Genomic DNA, 23,677 nt, shown 5'->3' on the forward strand with positions numbered 1-23,677 from the left:
AGTGCTGAGGTAACCTAACATAGTGCTGAGGTAACCTAACATGCTGCTGAGGTAACCTAACAATCTGCTGAGGTAACCTAACATACTGCTGAGGTAACCTAACATACTGCTGAGGTAACCTAACATACTGCTGAGGTAACCTAACATACTGCTGAGGTAACCTAACATGCTGAGGTAACCTAACATGCTGCTGAGGTAACCAAACATAGTGCTGAGGTAACCTAACATAGTGCTAACTTACTGCTGAGGTAACCTAACATAGTGCTAACACACTGCTGAGGTAACCAAACATTCTGCTGAGGTAACCTAACATACTGCTGAGGTAACCAAACATTCTGCTGATGTAACCTAACACACTGCTGGGGTAACCAAACATTCTGCTGAGGTAACCAAACATTCTGTTGATGTAACCTAACACACTGCTGAGGTAACCTAACGCACTGCTGAGGTAACCTAACATACTACTGAGGTTACCTAACACACTGCTGAGGTAACCTAACATACTGTCTGTCCCTTTAAAGAATCCCGATTCCCCACCGCAGTGTCACCTTGAAACATGTCCCCTTTGAAACCTCTGCAGGTACTTTGACAAGGTGGATAATTGGAACGCTGGAGGTTGTAACAGGGACACGTCCAGAACCCACAATACCCTATCAGTATTCCAGAAGGGCTACAGAGGTGCAGGCATGGATAGGACAAGAGTAGATAGAGATATGCTGTGATAGAGTGAGAGCTTAGTGTGTGTGTGTGTGTGTGTGTGTGTGTGTGTGTGTGTGTGTGTGTGTGTGTGTGTGTGTGTGTGTGTGTGTGTGTGTGTGTGTGTGTGTGTGTGTGTGTGTGTGTGTGTGTGTGTGTGTGTGTGTGTGTGTGTTTGGACCACCATTGCAACTTAGTAGGTTTATGTTACTGTCAGTAAGCTATGTGGACAGTCCATTGCTTTACAACGGGAGATCAGTGTGAGAGCCAACAGGAAGGAGGTTCATCATTTGACTAGCACTTCCATGTGTAACATGTTCAAACCCAATTTGATTGAACACATCCCTCATCAGTGAAAACCGACGCTAATCACTGTAACACTCTAGGGGATGAGGAGGGATGAAATAACCAAGCATTCAGTAGGACTAAGATAAAGGAACTTAAACCACACAGCCTTACAAGTTACGAGATGACAAAAACACATCACACAGACTTAGCAGCTGTGTACTTGATTCCTTACTGTTAGTATTAGGTAGTAGTATTTCATCTTTAGTAGTCTAACACTCTGGTCATGGGACAGAGACATATAACTGGCTGAGTTAGTTTGATGACAGCTGGTGTATTCAGGGGGCTGATACTAATCAATCAACTTTTATACCTGAGGATTGTTATCAGGATGTGTTCCCCAATAGATAACATTATCCTTAGGCCCTTTGAAAGAGGCCTGCAGTATTCCATTTGACAGCCTAAAGCTGATGACTGTGTGTACTCCTTTCCATTGTCACACACGTTGTATCAAAGGTTAACCTGGACACAGGGGTAGAAGTAACATAGAAAATGTAAATCCGGGACACTCCTATTATACTGAAGAAAAATATAAACGCAGCATGCATAAATACAGGCAGAAATACTCCTTAGCAAGGTGCTAGGGGGCTAATGCTAACGTTAGCAAGGCTAGGGGTTAGTGGTAGGGGTTAAGGTTAGGGTTAGGAGTGAGGTTAACAGGTTAGGGTTAGGGGAACAGTTGGCTAACATGCTAAGTAGTTCCAAAGTATATAAAAGTAGTAAGTAGTTGCTAATTAGCTATACTGCTGAAGTTGTCCTTTGGGTTGCTAGACGTTTGCGTTATATGCATACCCATTCACCCCGATCACCCACCCTACTTTTGATTTTGCCTTAAGTAACCTTCTGTCTTATGTAACCATACAAAACATAAAATATCATATCATACTAATTTGAGGTTCCCAGATTTACATTTACTATGTTAGGTCTAGTCTATGAGACCAGGCTGCAAAGGTATGAATTTCCTTATGACTTGTCATATAACCAAAACATGTGGCGTATGTGATGACTGTCATGTGAAGAATGTCCGATGTAAACAAATTAAGCTAAAAGTGATGATTTCAGCACCATGAACAGCAGTGATGGTGAGTTCCAAAGTTCTGACTTTCAGCACCACATGGCGGTGGACAGCAACCGTCACTCAGGTACAATTCTTTTTTGTATTTATTAACCTCTATTTAATGAGGCATGTCAGTTAAGAACAAATCCTTATTTACAATGATGGCATACCTAAAGGCAAAAAACCTCCTGCAGGGACTAGGGCTGAGATTTAAAATAAATGTTAAAAAAACCAATATATATATATATATATATATATATATATATATATATATATATATATATATATATATATATATATAAACGACAAAACACAAATCACGACAAGAGCGATTCCACAACACTTATATATCTATATATACAGTACCAGTCAAAAGTTTGTACACACCTACTCATTCAAGGGTTTTTCTACATTAAATCAAATCAAATCAAATCAAATTGTATTTGTCACATACACATGGTTAGCAGATGTTAAAGCGAGTGTAGCGAAATGCTTGTGCTTCTAGTTCCGACAATGCAGTAATAACCAACAAGTAATCTAACTAACAATTCCAAAACTACTGTCTTATACACAGTGTAAGGGGATAAAGAATATGTACATAAAGATATATGAATGAGTGATGGTACAGAGCAGCATAGGCAAGATACAGTAGATGGTATCGAGTACAGTATATACATATGAGATGAGTATGTAAACAAAGTGAAATAGTTAAAGTGGCTAGTGACACATGTATTACATAAGGATGCAGTAGATGATATAGAGTACAGTATATACCTATACATATGAGATGAATAATGTAGGGTATGTAAACATTATATTAGGTAGCATTGTTTGAAGTGGCTAGTGATATATTTTACATAATTTCCCATCAATTCCCATTATTAAAGTGGCTGGAGTTGAGTCAGTGTGTTGGCAGCAGCCACTCAATGTTAGTGGTGGCTGTTTAACAGTCTGATGGCCTTGAGATAGAAGCTGTTTTTCAGTCTCTCGGTCCCAGCTTTGATGCACCTGTACTGACCTCGCCTTCTGGATGATAGCGGGGTGAACAGGCAGTGGCTCGGGTGGTTGTTGTCCTTGATGATCTTTATGGCCTTCCTGTAACATCGGGTGGTGTAGGTGTCCTGGAGGGCAGGTAGTTTGCCCACGGTGATGCGTTATGCAGACCTCACTACCCTCTGGAGAGCCTTACGGTTGTGGGCGGAGCAGTTGCCGTACCAGGCGGTGATACAGCCCGCCAGGATGCTCTCGATTGTGCATCTGTAGAAGTTTGTGAGTGCTTTTGGTGACAAGCCGAAATTCTTCAGCCTCCTGAGGTTGAAGAGGCGCTGCTGCGCCTTCTTCACGATGCTGTCTGTGTGAGTGGACCAATTCAGTTTGTCTGTGATGTGTATGCCGAGGAACTTAAAACTTACTACCCTCTCCACTACTGTTCCATCGATGTGGATAGGGGGGTGTTCCCTCTGCTGTTTCCTGAAGTCCACAATCATCTCCTTAGTTTTGTTGACGTTGAGTGTGAGGTTATTTTCCTGACACCACACTCCGAGGGCCCTCACCTCCTCCCTGTAGGCCGTCTCGTCGTTGTTGGTAATCAAGCCTACCACTGTTGTGTCGTCCGCAAACTTGATGATTGAGTTGGAGGCGTGCGTGGCCACGCAGTCGTGGGTGAACAGGGAGTACAGGAGAGGGCTCAGAACGCACCCTTGTGGGGCCCCAGTGTTGAGGATCAGCGGGGTGGAGATGTTGTTGCCTACCCTCACCACCTGGGGGCGGCCCGTCAGGAAGTCCAGTACCCAGTTGCACAGGGCGGGGTCGAGACCCAGGGTCTCGAGCTTGATGACGAGCTTGGAGGGTACTATGGTGTTGAATGCCGAGCTGTAGTCGATGAACAGCATTCTCACATAGGTATTCCTCTTGTCCAGATGGGTTAGGGCAGTGTGCAGTGTGGTTGAGATTGCATCGTCTGTGGACCTATTTGGGCGGTAAGCAAATTATAGTGGGTCTAGGGTGTCAGGTAGGGTGGAGGTGATATGGTCCTTGACTAGTCTCTCAAAGCACTTCATGATGACGGAAGTGAGTGCTACGGGGCGGTAGTCGTTTAGCTCAGTTACCTTAGCTTTCTTGGGAACAGGAACAATGGTGGCCCTCTTGAAGCATGTGGGAACAGCAGACTGGTATAGGGATTGATTGAATATGTCCGTAAACACACCGGCCAGCTGGTCTGCACATGCTCTGAGGGCGCGGCTGGGGATGCCGTCTGGGCCTGCAGCCTTGCGAGGGTTAACACATTTAAATGTTTTACTCACCTCGGCTGCAGTGAAGGAGAGTCTGCATGTTTTCGTTGCAGGCCGTGTCAGTGGCACTGTATTGTCCTCAAAGCGGGCAAAAAAGTTATTTAGTCTGCCTGGGAGCAAGACATCCTGGTCCGTGACTGGGCTGGTTTTCTTCTTGTAGTCCGTGATTGACTGTAGACCCTGCCACATGCCTCTTGTGTCTGAGCCGTTGAATTGAGATTCTACTTTGTCTCTATACTGACGCTTAGCTTGTTTGATAGCCTTGCGGAGGGAATAGCTGCACTGTTTGTATTCAGTCATGTTACCAGTCACCATGCGCTGATTAAAAGCAGTGGTTCGCGCTTTCAGTTTCACGCGAATGCTGCCATCAATCCACGGTTTCTGGTTAGGGAATGTTTTAATCGTTGCTATGGGAACGACATCTTCAACGCACGTTCTAATGAACTCGCACACCGAATCAGCGTATTCGTTAATGTTGTTATCTGACGCAATACGAAACATATCCCAGTCCACGTGATGGAAGCAGTCTTGGAGTGTGGAATCAGCTTGGTCGGACCAGCGTTGGACAGACCTCAGCGTGGGAGCTTCTTGTTTTAATTTCTGTCTGTAGGCAGGGATCAGCAAAATGGAGTCGTGGTCAGCTTTTCCGAAAGGAGGGCAGGGCAGGGCCTTATGTGCGTCGCGGAAGTTAGAATAACAATGATCCAAGGTTTTTCCAGCCCTGGTTGCGCAATCGATATGTTGATACAATTTAGGGAGTCTTGTTTTCAGATTAGCCTTGTTAAAATCCCCAGCTACAATGAATGCAGCCTCAGGACGTATGGCTTCCAGTTTGCAAAGAGTCAAATAAAGTTTGTTCAGAGCCATCGATGTGTCTGCTTGGGGGGGAATATATACGGCTGTGATTATAATCGAAGAGAATTCTCTTGTTAGATAATACGGTCGACATTTGATTGTGAGGAATTCTAAATCAGGTGAACAGAAGGATTTGAGTTCCTGTATGTTTCTGTGATCACACCACGTCTCGTTAGCCATAAGGCATACGCCCCCGCCCCTCTTCTTACCAGAAAGATGTTTGTTTCTGTCGGCGCGATGCGTGGAGAACCCGCTGGCTGCACCGCCTCCGATAGCGTCTCTCCAGTGAGCCATGTTTCCGTGAAGCAAAGAACGTTACAGTCTCTGATTCCCTCTGGAATGCTACCCTTGCTCGGATTTCATCAACCTTGTTGTCAAGAGACTGGACATTGGCGAGAAGAACGCTAGGGAGTGGTGCACGATGTGCCCGTCTCCGGAGTCTGACCAGAAGACCGCCTCGTTTCCCTCTTTTACGGAGTCGTTTTTTTGCGTCGCCGGCTGGGATCCATTCCGTTGTCCTGGTTGAAAGGCAGAACACAGGATCAGCTTCGCGAAAATCATATTCTTGGTCGTACTGATGGTGAGTTGACGCTGATCTTATATTCAGTAGTTCTTCTCGACTGTATGTAATGAAACCTAAGATGACCTGGGTACTAATGTAAGAAATAACACGTAAAAAAACAAAAAACTGCATAGTTTCCTAGGAACGCGAAGCGAGGCGGCCATCTCTGTCGGCGCCGGAAGTAAGGTTGCGCAATCAATATTATAGAATAATAGTGAAGACATCAAAACTATGAAATAACACATATGGAATCATGTAGTAACCAAAAAAGTGTTAAACAAATCAAAATATATTTTATATTTGAGATTCTTCAAAGTTCCAGTTGAAGCTGGTTGAGAGAATGCCAAGAGTGTGCAAAGCTGTCATCAAGGCAAAGGATAGCTACTTTGAAGAATCTAAAATATGAAATATATTTTGATTTATTTAACACTTTTTTGGATACTACATGATTCATATTTGTTATTTCATAGTTTCGATGTCTTCACTATTACTCTACACTGTAGAAAATTGTAAAAATAAAGAAAAACCCTTGAAAGAAAAACCCCAGTGTCTAAAGTTTTGACTGGTACTGTGTACAGTCGTGGCCAAAGGTTTTGAGAATGACACAAATATTAATTTCCTGAAAGTTTGCTGCTTCGGTGTCTTTCGATATTTTTGTCAGATGTTACTATGGAATACTGAAATATAATTACAAGCATTTCATACGTGTCAAAGGCTTTTATTGACAATTACACGAGGTTGATGCAAAAAGTCGACATTTGCATTGTTGACCCATATTGTTCAAGACCTCTGCAATCTGCCCTGGCATGCTGTCAATTAACCTCTGGGCCACATCCTGACTGATGGCAGCCCATTCTTGCATAATCAATGCTTGGAGTTTGTCAGAATTTGTGGGTTTTTGTTTGTCCACCCGCCTCTTGAGGATTGACCACAAGTTCTCAACTTTTGCCTTATGGCAAGGTGTTCCATCATGCTGGAGAAGGCATTGTTCATCACCAAACTGTTCTTGGATTGTTGGGAGAAATTGCTCTCGGAGGATGTGTTGATACCATTCTTTATTCATGGCTGTGTTCTTAGGCAAAATTGTGAGTGAGCCCACTCGCTTGGCTGAGAAGCAACCCACACATGAATGGTCTCAGGATGCTTTACTGTTGGCATGACACAGGACTGATGGTAGCGCTCACCTTGTCTTCTCCGGACAAGCTTTTTTCCGGATGCCCCAAACAATCGGAATGGGGAATAATCAGAGAAAATGACTTTACCCCAGTCCTCAGCAGTCCAATCCCTGTACCTTTTGCAGAATATCAGTCTGTCCCTGATGTTTTTCCTGGAGAGAAGTGGCTTCTTTGCTGCCCTTCTTGATACCAGGCCATCCTACAAAATTCTTTGTCTAACTTTGCGTGCAGATGCACTCACACCTGCCTGCCGCAATTCCTGAGCAAGCTCTGTACTGGTGGTGCCCCGATCCCGCAGCTGAATCAACTTTAGGAGACGGTCGTGGCGCTTGCTGGACGTTCTTGGTCGCCTTGAAGTCTTCTTCACAACAATTGAACCGCTCTCCTTGAAGTTCTTGATGGTCTAATAAATGGTTGACTGGCAAAAATATCCTTGCCTGTTAGGCCCTTTTTGTGCAAAGCAATGATGACGGCACGTGTTTCCTTGCAGGTAACCATGGTTAACAGAGGAAGAACAATGATTCCAAGCACCACCCTCCTTTTGAAGCTTCCAGACTGTTATTTGAACTCAATCAGCATGACAGAGTGATCTCCAGCCTTGTCCTTGTCAACACTCACCTGTGTTAACGAGAGAATCACTGACATGAGGTCAGCTGGTCCAATCGTGGCAGGGCTGAAATGCAGTGGAAATGTTTTTGGGGGATTCAGTTCATTTGCATAGCAAAGAGGGAATTAATTGCAATTCATCTGATCACTCTTCATAACATTCTGGAGTATATACAAATTGCCATCATACAAACTGAGGCAGGAGACTGTGAAAATTAATATTTGTGTCATTCTCAATACTTTTTGCCATGACTGTATATATATATACATATATAATTGTTTTATTGGACATATAAAGAAATACAAATTACAAATTGAATAGATACATCCTTTTATCACATTATACTTATGGAAACACCTCTCTCCCTTTAACATCAAAAGCAGCACACATAAAAAATACAAATATATAATTGTAAATAATCATACATAAATATACATATATGCACATATGTGCACATACATACACACATATACATACACAAAAAAAAATATATATATATATATCACAACATACTATCCCTTCCCTCCCACACCCTCTCATATCCCCTGTTGGCCAAAATTCTTACTCTTGATCAATAGAAGGACATTTAAAAAGAAAAGGAAATTAAAGACTGCCATCTCAAGAAAAAGTTATCAGTACAACCTCTCAAAGTCTATTTAATTGTTTCTAAGTGTAGAAAAGACATGAGATCTTTCAAGCAGGCTGATACAGTGGGAGACACCACAACACTGCATAAAGAGCACCACAGCTGCTCCCCTATTATCCACTGGGGAAACCCAATTCACTGGGACAAGAGGCCTACACACACCGTAGACTGGTGAGCCATATTTGATTCTAAACATTAAGGCCTACCTTAAGAATGATAACTGATAGAAAATGTATCTGCAAGTAATTGAAATAGACAATGATGAATTAATTGAAACATAATGTACAGAATACAGAGTACAGAGTAAATTGGATAATACTTAACTTAAAAATCTTAGACTGAAAAAGAGAAATTCTCTCATCTAACTGTAGTGTAGTGCAATTGTATTAATTTGTCAATGCACAGAATTTCCCTCTGTCTTTACACGTTTTCTGTGTGTGGGTACACTAACAAGTTATGTCCAACAGAGGGCGCTGTTCAACTACTCAACACACTGAGCCGGTTCAAAGCCATGTTGACGTTCCCACACTTCTCTCCCCTCCCACATCACCATGTATATAGAGACATTGAACACCGGTCACTTTAACAATGTTAAGATTCTGTTTTACCCACTTCATATGTATACACTGTATTCTAGTCAAGGCTCATCCTACTGCTGCAAACACCTTTTCTATTCATACTGTCTATACACACCATATATATATATATATATATATATATATATATATATATATATATATATATATATATATATATATATATATATATATATATATATATATATATATATATATCTCAACAGATATATATTGTATATATATAAACAGATATATACTGTATAAATATATATGTATATATATATATTTATTTTCAGGACATTTTCTGATATGGCTCGTTCTGACATTTCTGATATATAAAAATTAATGGATTGTGTGTATTGTTATTGTATTGTTAGATATTACTGCACTGTTGGAACCAGAAACACAAGCATTTCCTTGCACCTGCGATAACATCTGCAAATCTGTGTACGCTACCAATAAACTTTGATTTAATTTGGAGTGTTGCACTCACACAGTGGTCATTTACTGAGAGAGAAACACCACCCTGGATCCTTATCCACGTTGGGGCAGCAGGGTAGCCTAGTGGTTAGAGCGTTGGACTAGTAACCAGAAGGTTGCAAGTTCAAACCCCCGAGCTGACAAGGTACAAATCTGTTGTTCTGCCCCTGAACAGGCAGTTAGGCCGTCATTGAAAATAAGAATTTGTTCTTAACTGACTTAAATAAAAAATAAACATTAGCTCTGTTTAGCGCCCCAAAATTAATATTGTATGTGCGTGTGTGCGTGTGTGTGTAACACCACTGTCCTTTCTTGTGGTCTTGGCTATATAGAGAGTGGTCAATAATTAGATGCTCATTAGAGTGCTTTGTGCTCCTGCCTCAAAGTCGATGGAAACAAACTGATGTGTTTTTGCCATTGGCTCCAATTAGCACCTGGTCAGAGAACACTGAAAGCAGAGTGCAAACACACCCAATACAACACATTGTGCTTGACCACACCAATGCTCAGACATTACTGTCACAGTTGAAACACCATAACTCTACCAACACACACACTCATTATATGCATTAAATAAAGTTATTGACATGCTTGTGTGTGTGTGTGTGTGTGCGTGCGTGTCTGTCTGTGTGCAGAACAATACAGTACGTGTGTGTGACCTTTCTTAACATTTACAACCTTTTTTAGCATTTACAACCCTGAAAGCTATTGTCTAACATAACTAGGCATCAAACCCACATATGTACAACTACATACAGTGCCTTGCGAAAGTATTCGCCCCCCTTAAACTTTGCGACCTTTTGCCACATTTCAGGCTTCAAACATAAAGATATAAAACTGTATTTTTTTGTGAAGAATCAACAACAAGTGGGACACAATCATGAAGTGGAACGACATTTATTGGATATTTCAAACATTTTTAACAAATCAAAAACTGAAAAATTGGGCGTGCAAAATTATTCAGCCCCTTTACTTTCAGTGCAGCAAACTCTCTCCAGAAATTCAGTGAGGATCTCTGAATGATCCAATGTTGACCTAAATGACTAATGATGATAATACAATCCACCTGTGTGTAATCAAGTCTCTGTATAAATGCACCTGCACTGTGATAGTCTCAGAGGTCCGTTAAAAGCGCAGAGAGCATCATGAAGAACAAGGAACACACCAGGCAGGTCCGAGATACTGTTGTGAAGAAGTTTAAAGCCGGATTTGGATACAAAAAGATTTCCCAAGCTTTAAACATCCCAAGGAGCACTGTGCAAGCGATAATATTGAAATGGAAGGAGTATCAGACCACTGCAAATCTACCAAGACCTGGCCGTCCCTCTAAACTTTCAGCTCATACAAGGAGAAGACTGATCAGAGATGCAGCCAAGAGGCCCATGATCACTCTGGATGAACTGCAGAGATCTACAGCTGAGGTGGGAGACTCTGTCCATAGGACAACAATCAGTCGTATATTGCACAAATCTGGCCTTTATGGAAGAGTGGCAAGAAAGCCATTTCTTAAAGATATCCATAAAATGTGTTGTTTAAAGTTTGCCACAAGCCACCTGGGAGACACACCAAACATGTGGAAGAAGGTGCTCTGGTCAGATGAAAGCAAAATTGAACTTTTTGGCAACAATGCAAAATGTTATGTTTGGCGTAAAAGCAACACAGCTGAACACACCATCCCCACTGTCAAACATGGTGGTGGCAGCATCATGGTTTGGGCCTGCTTTTCTTCAGCAGGGACAGGGAAGATGGTTAAAAATTGATGGGAAGATGGATGGAGCCAAATACAGGACCATTCTGGAAGAAAACCTGATGGAGTCTGCAAAAGACCTGAGACTGGGACGAAGATTTGTCTTCCAACAAGACAATGATCCAAAACATAAAGCAAAATCTACAATGGAATGGTTCAAAAATAAGCATATCCAGGTGTTAGAATGGCCAAGTCAAAGTCCAGACCTGAATCCAATCGAGAATCTGTGGAAAGAACTGAAAACTGCTGTTCACAAATGCTCTCCATCCAACCTCACTGAGCTCGAGCTGTTTTGCAAGGAGGAATGGGAAAAAATTTCAGTCTCTCGATGTGCAAAACTGATAGAGACATACCCCAAGCGACTTACAGCTGTAATCGCAGCAAAAGGTGGCGCTACAAAGTATTAACTTAAGGGGGCTGAATAATTTTGCACGCCCAATTTTTCAGTTTTTGATTTGTTAAAAAAGTTTGAAATATCCAATAAATGTCGTTCCACTTCATGATTGTGTCCCACTTGTTGTTGATTCTTCACAAAAAAATACAGTTTTATATCTTTATGTTTGAAGCCTGAAATGTGGCAAAAGGTCGCAAAGTTCAAGGGGGCCGAATACTTTCGCAAGGCACTGTACATTTGGACATGTTTGTATGTGCAGTCGATTTAATTATTGTCAACTTATAGATTTCAGGAGCATTATTGGCCTAACATATACAATCTGACCTCCTGGTAGCTACACACACATGCACGGGACACACACGTGCACACAAACACACACACACACACACACACAGAGAGAGAGAGAGTTGCTGAGTAAAACCCCTGGGGCTGGTTTGGGCAGCTCTTCTGCTTTGTTGTTCTGGTTAATCACACGGACTCACAGAGCGGATGATGCACCTGCAGCTGCCGACTCTCTCCTCTGTCAGTCCTCTGCTCTGCCCTTACCTGTGATGAGTGGCCACAGACCCCTGGGCACACCAGCACCCACCCCCTCTATCATTTGACCATGACATGTGAGATGTGCTTGCTACAGAGTAACAGCACACTGACACACCAGCCAAGAATCATATGGAGTACCTATCTATCTCTTATCTATTTTTCTAGACAAGGTGCCAAATGGCACGGAGGTGAACCTCTGGCATCATAGGTAAAGGCTACTCCACAACAGCCAGCTCCCTCTATTGCATTGCCCTATACCGACAACACATTCAGGACTGAACGACACATCACAGTAGCATGGTTCATTGAAGTCATTTGATACAGAATACAGATGCTGTATTTCAAGATACCGAGACCCGGTGCAACATAGGCCATCTCAATTGGTTTCTCTGTCGATGAGGGAGAAGGGAATTGTTTCTATGGCTTTAACCATTTCTGACGTCACCCTGATGCAGATCTCCATCTGAAAAACATACTTCGTTCGATAATGGAAACTGCGCCGAGTGAGGTCAAAACAGAATACTTTCTTTAAGATGATTTCACAGATATAGATTGGCTTCGGCTGACAATAATGCCTCCTCATATCTTCGCTGTCTATTCATAAAAAATTATCACTGCAAGAGAAAATTTTAACATAATGTGGCAAGCAGCGAGCGATGGCACAAATGGGACACGCACTCAATCTGCGGTAGCTTTGAGTGAATTCGAATGAGCGTGAGTGTTTTAAAAGAGAGAGAGAGAGAGAGAGAGAGAGAGAAGTGTGTGTGTGTGTGTGTGTGTGTGTGTGTGTGTGTGTGTGTGTGTGTGAGAGAGAGAGAGAGAGAGAGAGAGAGAAAGTGTGTGTGTGAGAGAGATAGATAGAGAGAGATGAAACACAGCATCTCTTCTCAGGCACTAGCCGAAGAATCTTCACGAGTGAGGCATTGATGGATCTGTCGGGCTGCAAAAATAATTAACATCATTACAATCCTGTAAAAGTCATTATGATATGCCAAACGAGGCAACAACGAAACGGATGATCCATTCATAGCTCCCCTTTGTTGCCGATATAAAACATCAAAGAAGAAGTAAAGCAGAGCGACAACGCAAGTACGCAGAGGAGAGGTCTGACACCCTGTTTGGAGCGTCTTTATTTTATTAATTTAAATAATTAGTTAATGTAGGCCTTCTCACAACAGAGGGAGGCACCGTGGAAATGCATCACCATGGAAAGGAGAGAAGACGAGCATCCTTTGCTTTGAGTTAACGCTAATGCGTTACACGCATTTGTTTTTATTATTGTTTTATTTTATTCTCTGCCTTTCTCTTACGAACTCAAAAATGTGGTAAGCTATCTGTCGACTAGGGAGAGAGAGAAGGGTGTTGTCAGAAAGAGGAAAGAGAGGAGGAGGGGGCATTAAGAGGTATTATTTTTTGGGGAAAGGGGGGACAGATCGACACGGAGAAGGTGAATTGATGTACGAAAGCCTGCGACACCTCACTTTAATGAGAAATAATCTTGCAAAAGAAATGGCGTAAAACATCATCCGAAAAAAGCAAGAGAGAAAACCAGACGCATCTTCAAGGGAGACCCTCGCGTTCTCACATTTACCGGGAATATTTTGGGTAAGCCTATTCCTCCCTTTTTAAAAATAATGTTCATGATTTCCAATAGCTTTTGTGTGCGCAAGCATCCGTGTGACGCTGTTGTTCCGTATCTCCTTCGCATAATCGATCCTGGCGCACTGTCACCGTTGGGAAATTAGTTGTCAATATTGGCAAACCTTCATGCGAATTTGTAATACAAATGTTTTCCTTCGTTTCAATAGTGTGCTATTTCAGTGGCCTTGCCTGTTGATAAGATGTCGCCTCCTGAGGTTTTTACGCTAACATTATGGCTGGCTAATATCCGCAGAGCAACCCGCGATGCCGACGTGTCTTTCCGTTTTACCAGAGAATAAAATGGAACCAAGATGGTCAGCATCCGATTTGATTTGAATCAGGACATGATCAAATGATAGGCTACGGCGGGCGGACTGGGGTATATCAGTCGGGCCAGTCGTGCTGCTTACCAGTCGAGGAACCATTTAGGGAATTAATTGCGCCCATCGGTAGCCCTTTGGCTACGTAGGGATTGATAGATTTTTTCACTTGATAGATAATGGTTGTATGTGCTCTTAGTGTGAGCGTGCCAGATCCCTCTGCCATACCTGTGAAATAGATTGCTGTATGTTTGATATCATGTATTGACCTGTGTGATTTCTTTAAAGGTAATATTTAATATTGGTCACTGTCATCAACATACACCTTCATTGTCACACATGTAAAACATACACACACAGGTATAATCAGATGCACATCACAGGAGTGTGTATTGGTATTGGTATCACAGGAGTGTGCATTGGTTTTGGTATCACAGGAGTGTGCATTGGTATTGGTATCACAGGAGTGTGTATTGGTATTGGTATCACAGGAGTGTGCATTGGTTTTGGTATCACAGCATTGGTATTGGTATTGGTATCACAGGAGTGTGCTTTGGTTTTGGTATCACAGGAGTGTGTATTGGTATTAGTATCACAGGAGTGTGCATTGGTATTGGTATCACAGGAGTGTGCATTGTGACTATGCAAGCAAATGCACACACTCGCATCCAAGGAGAGGGGCACATTTATATTCAGTGCTGGTTGGGCAGTACTCAGTCAATGGCAGAATTCAGCTCAGACAAGAGGACCTCTGTTCAGATGGAGGTCGAGGATACACTTGTACTCTGGCTTAGCCTTCTTAATGATAGTGGATCCGCCTCGCATTGCCCACTGATCTTACTGACAGGGTCCTAATCAGCTAGTGCTCCGACCTATACCCTCTAATGACTCCGGGAACGTCTAAAATGCATACATGATGCATGGAGAGTTATACAACGGGTGGTTTGAAATCCCCATTGTTAGAGCCTCTCCTGCGCATGATATATGAGACAACATACACATTGCCACATTCATATGAAGTGGCATTGTTTACGTCGTTACCTAGCAATGCACTACCATTACTACTTTTACAACTACTAGTCTTAGCACCTGTAACTCGTCATGGATGATTTTAAAGTTAATGTTACTTATGCTATCACTCCAATGACTTGGAGGGTTGTGAAAAAGAGTGTCAGATTCTATGGGACCAGAGCCCTCTGAGTTGAGCAGTGGTTAATGTACAGCATTTGGGATCTGTCATTCTGTAAAGCCTTACATAATCATGATTATTTTACTTAAAGTTAGAACTCAGGGATCTTCCACTGGCTAAAACCAACAGGTTGTGTCCAGTTCTATGGTCTGTGCCCTGGCACCATGCCAGGAGCAGCACTTGCTGTGTCATAACGCTGCCATCACATCAAAGTCTAAATGCAAGGGAGGGTGTAGGGCTTAAGGGGCTACTCTCACCTATGAGGAACACTCATTATTCACACTTCGAAATGCTCACAGCACAAACATACTACACTGAGTGTACAAAACATTAAGAACACCTGCTCTTTCCATGACATAGACTGACCAGGTGAATCCAGGTGAAAGTTATGATCCCTTATTGATGTCACTTGTCAAGTGAAGGGGAGGAGACATGTCAAAGAAGGATTTTTAAGGCTTGAGACAATTGAGACATGGATTGTGTTTAAAAAGGCTCCTGTAGTTTGTAATTTTCACTTTGAAATGACAGACTTGATTTCGCCTTAAGAAAAATGCATAAACTCCTACAAAAATGACCATTAATTATCATCCACAAAGTAATTCTAATTCCCTGTTGCTGAGAAAGAGTCACTTAGTAGACCTGTATTGCATCTATATGGAGAGTTTCTGTTGGAGGATCTTAGTATGACTGTGAGTGGAGCAGGCCAGGCTCAGGGAAGGAGCAGGCCAGGCCCAGGGAAGGGTTATAGGGATGTAACCTAGCAGTGAGTTCATCTTGGATGCATGTATGGAGCCTTTCCTCAGAGCACATGAATAATGAAGGGTGTACGGCGATGTTCAGTTTGCACCAACCCCTGAGTATGTGCTTCTTCTCTGGTTTCTGGCACAACTACTGTGTGTTCTGTCTTACACAGTGCCAGCCTGTAGGCATCTAGCACAGCTGGATTAACATTTAAACCATCATCAGGGGCCAGGGTGGGTGGAGCCTGCTTCCTTCACACTCAAATGTTCACTTTAAGGCAGTTGGTTATGTTATGAGCATTTATTTTCATGTTCTATTATTTAGTTTTTGTTTTTGGTCCTAAGTCAAACTTTATAACCATGCCATCTCATATTCCACTTCTTTGGCAATATGAAATAAAATGTTGGGCAAGTATAAATGTAGACATTTCTTCTTGGTAGAGTAAATAAGGTTGTTTACATAAAACGCTGCATTGTGTGGCCAGTAAAGCTGTCGTCCATGTCTTCACCATGTATATTAAGGTCATTTTTTGTACAGGTTAATTTCTCATCCAGCTGATCGCTAGTCCTCTCTCACACACACATCAGGCTGATATCAGTACAGCCCCTATCTTACTTTAAGCTGACCTCTGTATAGTTCTCTCAGCGTACAGGAAATCTGAGTACACTTGCCTCTTGTGCATACAAATGATGTCCGTGCAGTCATTTTTCACATATGGCTGATCTCAGTTCAGCACTTTTATTGACCTTTTCACCACCTTAATGTAGCCAGCTGTTATTTTTTTCCCACAATTTGCTACATTCACAGACTTCACACCAAAAAGACCCATGTAGGGTGTGAATCATCGGCTGCACTCAAGACTTTTCTCAAGGCAAGATCTATATTTCAGCAGCTGCCTGTAATGTGATGGTGCCAGGTTCTAAAAAGCTCTCAACGTGGCCCAATGAACCGTGCTTATTTGCTGGGATGTGTGATATGATGTGCCTAACCCCAGTGAGCCAGTGTTGCTGGCCGGGTCGTAGAGCAACAGTGACTGGTCTCCCCTGCACATGCCTCCGCTGCAGCTGCTGACTAAGGAGATTCCTTTGTTTTGCTCCATCATGAGCTACGACTGACAGGCTATAGAGGCCTGACGGAAAGATTGCTAGTATTATTTAGCATGTGAAGAGTGAAATTTGAGCTTTACTGTATTAATAGAAGGAGAAACAGGGAACTGATGTATTCTCTGTGGTCAAACATGTCACATTTGTTGCAAGCTTGTGACCTCCCGACCGTAAATGTCATGTGTGTTGTGTAGAGATGATTGATGATGATGGAGACGAAGTCTTCCTAATTAAACCCAGTGTTGTCTAATTAGCCTCTAGATACTGTCCCCAACTAGTCCCTTAGTCATGGCCAGGGAGCAATTATTTCCTGAGCACAAACCGTATGGACATTCCTCTGCTACATGTCACCATCAATTCACATCACGACAACATGATGCAGAGCTTCTTCTGTCCCATTTCTTCATTTCACATTCCAGAGGGCCTTGTAGCATCCACCATGCGACATTACAGAGATAATCAAGGGTTGTGGTGAAGGACAGGTCATGGGAAGAGAGAATCTATTTTTAACAGAGCTGGAGTAGAGCCTCTATGTGTGTAAGTCTGTTACAGTGTATCCAGTCTTAACTGGTTCTCTGGGTTCCCTCTGTGTTTCTAGGGGCCAGGGATCAGTGTGTAAGTGGCTCCTGTGGGTGTCTGTTAGGCCCTGATGCCACAGGACATAGTGCTTCCTTGGCTTGAGAGGTCAACCAGAAGGAAAAACCCAACACAGAGGGAGTGACGGGAGGACCTGCTGATATCTGTTTGTGTAGTCAGCGGACCGCCAGTGGTTTTTCGGGGAATAAACCCACCTTCACTTTGCTGGAGAAAAGGGATTCACACCGTTGCAAAAAAAACAGCGATACAGTTTATAACTGCTTTTCCAAAAAACGGACTCTAATTATTCATTTGTTTGGAAACTCAGATCCCAGCTGGACTACAGTTTAGGGACTGGGTTTCAGCAGTGGTGGAGGAGACAAGCCAAACAAGCACACGTAAACCAGATGGAAAGCAGATAGCTAAACAGACTGAGGCAGCCACTGAATCACAGCAGGGCAGACAGAGGTTCTGTAGGCATTGGCCCTAAAGTTCATTTGTAGCGTGCCTGTAGCAGTCCTCCAGCCTGTATTCATCACGATGGTTGGGCTTTCCACCTGGCCACACATTTGTTTCAGCCCGAGTTGAGCAACGTCATTGTCCCCATTACAAGTGATGTATACCTCAGTGGGCTTAGCTTACTTTTTAGCGCCAAGCGGTAGTGTACAGTGCTGTATAATGAAACATGCCGGAATGTGTGATGTGCTCTAGTTAAAGCATGCAATGCTCCCTGAAGGTGAGCATCTGGCCTCCCAGATTATGATGTATAATATAACAAGCATCTGAACTAATGCGGGATACTAACCATTTATCAAAAGGCTGCTGAGCCTGATCAAGACTTGGTTCAATTTAATGCTCACGCTCCATCATTAAGGCCTCTTATTGATATTCTACAAGTTCATTTCAAACCATTGATGAATGTGGTGATGATTGTGAAATGGTATATTGATTGTTTATGTTACAGTAACATGGAGTGCCCTTGAGACAGATGATTATGATTGGGTGCCCCCCACCCTCCTCATAACTAATCTATGCTAGTCACTTCCTACTATATACAGTTCCACTTAATAAGTGGTCTTCTGTAGCTCAGTTACTGGAACTTGACACTTACAATGAAGGATAGTGGGTTCGATTCCCGGAACCACCCGAACATAAAATGTATGTACGCTTAACTATAATTTGCTTTGGATAAAAGTGTCTTCTAAATGGCATATATTATTATATTATAACCATCTCTACATCATCCCTGACACAACAATCTCCATACCTTATCACATTACCATCTCTACATCATCCTATATCACTACCCATATTTCATTCTCAGGCTCTTATATAACACAGAGGCAGGTGCTGAAGACACGTTTCAGTCTGGAAATGTTACGAGTGAGAGAGAGAGTCAAAGTTGTCAACGAAGCCAATGATAGGTAAAAATGTTGACCTCTAAACCAAACATTTGGTGAAACCGTGATAGGACCAGATACAAAAGAGTGCTTTTATGCTGACTATGATATAAAACCACCAATCCACGATGAGACAGTTTGGAAAATTGTCATTTTCTGTCTTATCTTGTGGAAATTATTACCTTTTGTGGTTTCTCATTTCTCTAAAACACTCAGCAGCACTTTGAGTTTCTCTATTTGAGATGAACTGCAATAACATGAAGTGTGTACTTTATGACCAGAGTCACTGTAAGTCACAAAGCCTATGACATCATCAGCAATAAATGCCATGACAGCATGACATAATGTATATGATGAGATCAATGTTCATATGGCCCATATTGCAGCGTATATGACATATGGCTTGCACTTCTGCTCTCCTCAACATCATGTGTCTCAGAGGACATAAAATGAGTGTACAAAACATTAGGAACACCTGCTCCTTCCATGACATCGACTTACCAGGTGAATCCAGATGAAAGCTATGACCCCTTATTGATGTCACTTGTTAAATCCACTTCCATCAGTGTAGATGAAGAAGAGGAGACAGGTTAAAGAAGGATGTTTAAGCCTTGAGACAATTGAGACATGGAGTGTGTATGTATGCCATTCAGAGGGTGAATGGACATGACAAAATATTTAAGTGCCTTTGAACAGGATATGGTAGAGGGTACCAGGTGCACTGGTTTGAGTGTGTCAAGAACTGCAACGCTGCTGGGTTTTTCACATTCAACAGTGTGTATGTCCAAAAGGACATCCAGCCAACTTGACACAACTGTGGCGTCAACATGGGCCAAAATCCCTGTAGAATGCTTTCGATAACTTGTAGAGTCCATGCCCCGATGAATTTAAGCTGTTCTGAGGGCAAAATTGGGTGCAACTCAATATTAGGAAGGTGTACTGAATGTACAAAACATTATTCCTAATATTTTGTGAACTCATTGTACGTAGATCACTGCTCTGCTCTCATACATGAGCTATGGTGATATTTATGAGTTGACTTGAGCCCTCTGGACATTTCCCATACTGTTAGCCTTAGCCATGACTTGCCTCTGGACATTTCCCATACTGTTAGCCTTAGCCATGACTTGCCTCTGGACATTTCCCATACTGTTAGCCTTAGCCATGACTTGCCTCTGGACATTTCCCATACTGTTAGCCTTAGCCATGACTTGCCTCTGGACATTTCCCATACTGTTAGCCTTAGCCATGACTTGCCTCTGGACATTTCCCATACTGTTAGCCTTAGCCATGACTTGCCTCTGGACATTTCCCATACTGTTAGCCTTAGCCATGACTTGCCTCTGGACATTTCCCATACTGTTAGCCTTAGCCATGACTTGCCTCTGGACATTTCCCATACTGTTAGCCTTAGCCATGACTTGCCTACGGGCGGAGAGAGATAAATTAGGTATATGGAGATTACCAGGCTGACTCGAAATGATCTTGTCCAACAGCAATTTCATAAAAATAAATAAATAATTGCATTACAAGAGTGGCCCCCAAACATTCTTGCCAACTCATGCAGCGATATGACGTCACATAATAATTTGCGCATTTAATTTTAGTGTCTTCACCACATAAATCAATAAATGGAAGGATCTGTTGCTAAAACAAAGCAAACTTTTAGAAAATATTGAAAAACCTAATTTAAAGCTGGAGAAATTAGATGTTTTCTGCAGCCAGAGAGATATACAGTGCCCCGAGAGAGCCGCTGTAGAGAAACGTGAAGGGTACCTTCCTGCTTAAGAGCTGGGCAGCAAGCGCTATTAGTCTTTCAGCACCTCCCCTCGTGGACGGAGACAGGTTGAAGAGGAGCGTTTCAGGCACGCCAAATTCGGATATCAAATGAAACTTTCATTTTGCATAGTTCAGGTTCTCGGCCTAGACTGGCATAGAAAAACCTTCCCGACTATCAACAATAAAACGAATACAAATATTGCGTGTCTTATTTATCGGTGTAGAAGTGATACGGTGCCAGTCTACCTCCAAATAGGTCAATTATTTCTGCTTCATTGGTTTTCATTGCATATAGTTGCATATTTTGTTGCCCCTATGGGGTACCTCACGTGTTCTATGTCGGACATTGCTAAAAAGATATCCAGCCATCACCTCATCAACTCTTTGGCCAACTAAAAATAAGATAAATGTATATAGATGTGAACTCTGTAAGCTACACACACATATTAAATAATTAAGATATTGCAAACGTTATTGGGTTTGAGTCAAGGGATAGAGAGCAAATCTTGTATCTGCTGCAGACCTGAGTGACATGCAGCTGGCTCCTCAGGAAAAACATATCAAGCCAGGCCAACCTAACAACCCCCAATATTTAAGCAATAAGGCCCTAGGAGGTGTGGTATATGGCCAATATACCACGGCTAAGGGCTGTTCTTAGGCCAACGCAACGTGGCATTTACCACAAACACCCTCAAGTGCCCTATTGCTATTATAAACTGGTTACCAATGTAATTAGAGGGGTAAAAATAAATGCTTTGTCATACTCCTGGTATACGGTCTGATATAATGTACCACAGCTGTTAGCAAATCAGCATTCAGGGCTCGAACCACCCAGTTTATAATACACAAGTTAGCACCGGTTAAAGCTATAACGTTGAAATGCCTATTTACTCTGTTCCATCTCACACCACTGACTATTCTGTCCATGCTAGGGTCGGGTGTGTACGTGCTAATGCTAGCTAAGTCCACTATAAGACAGGGCGTAACTGGGGGTGTGTGGTTACTGACCCTTAAGACAAAGGGAAGAGGATTGTAACCCCATTTAAGACGCATTTTGTCAGAATTCTAATTCTTGTCCTGAGAGAGAGGAGGTGGCGGGGAGAGCAAGAGTGTGTGTGTGTGTGTGTGTGTGTGTCACAGGAGGTTGATGGCACCTTAATTGGGAAGGATGGGCTCGTGGTAATGACTGGAGTGGAATTGGTGGAATGGTATCCAATACATCAAACACGTGGTTTCCATGTGTTTGATGCCATCCCATTTGCGCCGTTTCAGACATTATTATGAGCTGTCCTCCCCTCAGCAGCCTCCGCTGTGTGTGTGTATGTGTGTGTGTGTGTGCTTGCATGTGTGTTGTGCATGTGATCAACCTCATTAGTCAAATGCATACAGTAAATTGCTTCTATCTTTTAATTTCAGGCTTAATCAGCGTTACTTTGCAAACTACTGTATAGTAATGTTGCTAAAGCCAATCATAACAATCCTTAGTTAACTAAATTAAGGCCTAGATTCAATCCGTATCGCGGATGATCCTCGCTATAGTGTGATTGAATTTTAAAGGCAATGTTCCTGTGTTTGCAGAGACCGCATTCTCTTCATATACATAAACGCTGTATACAGTAGGGAGAACAAGTATTTGATACACTGCTGATTTTGCAGGTTTTCCTACTTACAAAGCATGTAGAGGTCTGTAATTTTTAATCATAGGTACACTTCAACTGTGAGAGACGGAATCTAAAACAAAAATCCAGAAAATCACATTGTATGATTTTTAAGTAATTAATTAGCATTTTATTGCATGACATAAGTATTTGATACATCAGAAAAGCAGAACTTAATATTTGGTGCAGAAACCTTTGTTTGCAATTACAGAGATCATAAGTTTCCTGTAGTTCTTGACCAGGTTTGCACACACTGCAGCAGGGATTTTGGCCCACTCCTCCATACAGACCTTCTCCAGATCCTTCAGGTTTCGTGGCTGTCGCTGGGCAATACGGACTTTCAGCTCCCTCCAATTATTTTCTATTGGGTTCAGGTCTGGAGACTGGCTAGGCCACTCCAGGACCTTGAGATGCTTCTTACGGAGCCACTCCTTAGTTGCCCTGGCTGTGTGTTTCAGGTCGTTGTCATGCTGGAAGACCCAGCCACGACCCATATTCAATGCTCTTACTCAGGGAAGGAGGTTGTTGGCCAAGATCTCGCGAAACATGGCCCCACCCATCCTCCCCTCAATACGGTGCAGTCGTCCTGTCCCCTTTGCAGAAAAGCAGCCCCAAAGAATGATGTTTCCACCTCCATGCTTCACGGTTGGGATAGTGTTCTTGGGTTTGTACTCATCCTTCTTCTTCCTCCAAACACGGCGAGTGGAGTTTAGACCAAAAAGCTATATTTTTGTCTCATCAGACCACATGACCTTCTCCCATTCCTCCTCTGGATCATCCAGATGGTCATTGGCAAACTTCAGACGGGCCTGGACATGCGTTGGCTTGAGCAGGGGGACCTTGCGTGCGCTGCAGGATTTTAATCCATGACGGCGTAGTGTGTTACTAATGGTTTTCTTTGAGACTGTGGTCCCAGCTCTCTTCAGGTCATTGACCAGGTCCTACCGTGTAGTTCTGGGCTGATCCCTCACCTTCCTCATGATCATTGATGCCCCACGAGGTGAGATCTTGCATGGAGCCCCAGACCGAGGGTGATTGACCGTCACTTGAACTTCTTCCATTTTCTAATAATTGCGCCAACAGTTGTTGCCTTCTCACCAAGCTGCTTGCCTATTGTCCTGTGGCCCATCCCAGCCTTGTGCAGGTCTACAATTTAACCCTGATGTCCTTACACAGCTCCCTGGTCTTGGCCATTGTGGAGAGGTTGGAGTCTGTTTGATTGAATGTGTGGACAGGTGTCTTTTATACAGGTAACGAGTTCAAACAGGTGCAGTTAACACAGGTAATGAGTGGAGAA

General features: G+C 42.7%; 1 protein-coding gene across 1 annotated transcript in view; it reads left to right on the forward strand.

Annotated features, from left to right (window-relative positions):
* The first annotated feature begins 12,901 nt into the window (after positions 1–12,901).
* The window catches only part of LOC139388465 (neuroligin-2-like), an 80,192-nt gene continuing 69,416 nt past the window's right edge, over positions 12,902–23,677 (forward strand). Inside the window, exon 1 of the mRNA XM_071135133.1 lies at positions 12,902–13,578. The gene's annotated coding sequence lies outside the window, so the exon portion shown is untranslated. The remainder of the gene's footprint in view (positions 13,579–23,677) is intronic.

Source organism: Oncorhynchus clarkii, chromosome 29, assembly GCF_045791955.1.
Source record: "Oncorhynchus clarkii lewisi isolate Uvic-CL-2024 chromosome 29, UVic_Ocla_1.0, whole genome shotgun sequence".
Taxonomy (NCBI): domain Eukaryota; kingdom Metazoa; phylum Chordata; class Actinopteri; order Salmoniformes; family Salmonidae; genus Oncorhynchus; species Oncorhynchus clarkii.